We start from the raw sequence: 3,308 nt of genomic DNA, 5'->3' as shown, positions 1-3,308 counted from the left end.
CGTTTCTTCCTGAGCTTTCTGGGTGTGGCCATGGGGTCAACGGTACTGAAACAGTTAAAAGGTGCCACGTGACGTGGTGGTCTTTGCCTGCAATAGCCTGTGAACTCACCCAGGATTATCAGGCTCTGGAAAACTGGGGTACACGCCAAATGCCAGTTTGTAGATATGCAATGGAATATCGCTTTCTAGCCAGGCAAACTGTTTATTTGCCTTCCACAGTGTCATCTTCCTGTGTCAGAGGGCTGGAGGTGCTAAATGGGTATGAAGGTGACTGGGTTGCTGGGTTAGCGTGAATGGAGCCGGGGGACCGTTTCCTCCAGCACAGCGTGGCCTCCAGCCTCCGAGAGAACCTGCACCGTGATCCTTCCTCCACCATGGGGTGCCCTCTGCTAGGCACCGGCTGCTTCCCTGTGCCCAGAGCAGACAGCTTCCTGCCTTGACTCCTGGGGAAATGCACTAGCTCCGGTGTTTGCAGAGCACCAAATCGTGGGCCTGTGCAGGGGATTCAGTGACAGTTTACCTCCCATTTGTTTGTTGGTCTCCTTGGGGAGGTTCTGGGGCGCTCCCTTAGTTTCTTTAAATGGAATCTCATCAGCTCATTTCTAAAGTCACTCCTTTATTCATTCAAACTGTCCTGGGCACTTCTCATTAAACATTCCAGTGGCCTCTGAGAGGCAGAGCTGCATGATGATTAAGCACATGCTCTGTAGCCAGACCGCCTGGGTTCCAATCCTGACTCCACCACTTACACGTAATGCCTTTGGGCAGGTTATTTTGCTTCTTACACCTTCTGTTTCCTCACCTGTAAAATGGGTACATGATAATGGTACCTGCTTGATACGGTGGATGTAAGAAATGAGTTCGTGCCTATGAGTACCTGGTGATAATAAGCACTTGATAGGCATCAGCTGTTCTCTGTCATCATTGCTCTGCAGCTGCCAGCGCTGGGAAAGAGAGGTGAGGATAAGTACATGTCCGTGCTCTCCTGGGCAGATTGACACAGATCACCTAATGACTCCAACACATGCAGATCCCCAAGTGTAACAAGTGCCTCCGATGGAGAGGTTAGACTTTTTCCATGGGACAGGAGGCGGCTTCCCTGAGAAAAGGTTGCATGGTCTGCCTTTTGAGGAATGAATAGGCATTGTGATAGAAGTCAGAATAGTGGCTACCTGCGGGGGTGGGGAAGAGCATAGACCACAAAGGTCACAAGGGAAACTTACGCGTGTTGGAAATGTTCTAAATCTAGATCTGGGTGGGAGTCACCTGAGTGTATACATCTAAATAATTATTGAGCTGTATACTTCAGTGCACTGTACTTTACACCTTAGTAAAAATAAATGGACAGGCATTAGCTAGGTGATAGAGGAGGGGAAAGTGTTCCAGGCAGAGGGAAGAGCATATGCAAGAACCCTGTGGCAGAAGGGAATGGGGTGAGTCCCAGGGACTCAAAGGAAAAGCCGATGTGGCTAGAGCAGGGCGAGCAGGAGGGATTGTGGTGTGGGATGGGGCTGGAGAGGCAGGGCCAGCCAAGCCTGGGAAGCCTTCCTTATCCTGAGGGCGTTGGGACGCTGTTGGAGGGTATTCAGCAAGGAGGGTCAGGGTGGTGGGAGGGGAGATACGGTTGGATTGACTGTGGAGTGGGGCTGAGGGAGTCCAGAGTGGACGAGTGTAGGCTTTGCGTGATGATGACCTGCTGGCCTAGGGCGGTGGTGAAGGAGGGGAGCAGAAGCCTTTAGTGGGTGCAGTTGACTGGGCTTGGCAATGCGTTAGGGTGGTGGGGAAGGGCCAAGAATGTGTCTCAGGTGTCCAGCTTCCGCGCCTGGATGGTTGGTCTTGCAGAACACCGAGCTGGGTGCTCTGGGGGAGGCCCGAGGGTGGGGGAGGGTGAGTAGCTGAATGGCGTCTGAGTGGAGGCACCTCTGAGATGTCCGAGAGGTGTCAAGTAGGCAGCTGGATGTAAGTAATCTCTTAAATTGGAATAGCACTCAGTGTCTATTTTGAAAGCATTTGTGTGTACGTGCACTCTTGGTGTTCCTCGCGGTTTGGCGGCCACTGGTCCCGTGTTTTACGTGAGGACACCGAGTTTCAGAGGTAACGTGATTTTTCTGCAACTGACAGATGATCAAGCTGGTCTCAAAGCCAGAGCCCATGACTTCACCGCAGGGGTCTTCCCACAATGTCCGGGGGTCTTACTTTTGTGGTTGACGAGCCTTTGCCATCTTGAGCTGATTCTCACTAGCTGTGAGTCTAGAGGATAATAATCTGGTTTTCCCGAATTCAGTGGGTTCACTTGGAGCCTCACCAGCTCAGCCTTGACTGCTGGGAAGCGAAGGCTCTTCTTTTTCCGTCTTCCTGGTCGGGGCGTGCACCGCTCCCCAGGGCTGCTCTTATTAAAGGCTGATTCAAGGTCCCTCTGGGTATTTTAGGAGCTAGCAGCCCTCCTCACCGGGCCCTCTGGAAGGGCCGGCGGACTCTGGCCGACCTGCTCTGCTGCAGCAGCTGACGCTGGCCACGGAGGAGGAAGCGCCTGCACCGGGGTCTGCTTTGCCAGGGACGAGTGTCTCCCCAGCTGCAGCCGCTGCTACTCAGCAAGTTCTTAATTCCTCTGCTTTCTGGGCTGCTTCCCGAAGGCTGGGGGAGGAAGAGACCCCTGTCCATAGGGAAGGGAAGGGCGGGATTGCCATTCTCAGCCTGGCAGCACCTGCTCAGGGCATGGCCTTTGCTCTGACCAGGGCAGCTTGACCAAAGCTGCCCTCTAGCTTTGAAGGGCACTCGCTGTCTAGGGTCGGGCTCACTTCTTCCCCTGCCCTTAGTCAGCAGAACGTGCGTCCATCCTTTCACGGATCTACAGGGCACCAGCTGCCCTGCTCCAGCCCCGCTCCCGCCTCCCTCCTGTTGAGGTTTGCGGGAGTCTTTCAAATGACTGTCCTGCCATCCCCCCTCAGCTCAGGTCTGCCATGGGCTTAAACACTCTTCCCAAGGTGTTCTGTGCTGACCGCTGGAAGGCTGTGGTTTCCAGGGACTGGGGGCCAGAGACCGCTCCCTGACCGTGACGCAGGCCCTGGCAGCACACAGCCCAGAATAGCCTCAGCTCTGCTGCTTTCCCAGCTGCCCTATCACTTTGCAAACTGGAATCTAATTTGCTGTCCACCCTCCCCGCCCCAGTCTCTCAGTCAGTACCACTTTCTTTGCTCATGAAATATTTATAATCACAGATTATGTTTCCCTATGAGTATAAACTTGCTTTTGTTTTTTTCCCTTCTATGCCCTTAAGACAAGTCAAAGAGCCTCATCTCTCTGGGTTC

The sequence above is a fragment of the Aethalodelphis obliquidens genome, unplaced genomic scaffold (genome assembly GCF_003676395.1).
Source record: "Aethalodelphis obliquidens isolate GAN/ISIS:26980383/991018 unplaced genomic scaffold, ASM367639v1 scaffold31, whole genome shotgun sequence".
Taxonomy (NCBI): domain Eukaryota; kingdom Metazoa; phylum Chordata; class Mammalia; order Artiodactyla; family Delphinidae; genus Aethalodelphis; species Aethalodelphis obliquidens.
The sequence above is the reverse complement of the archived record's forward strand: the minus strand, read 5'-3'. Positions refer to the sequence as shown.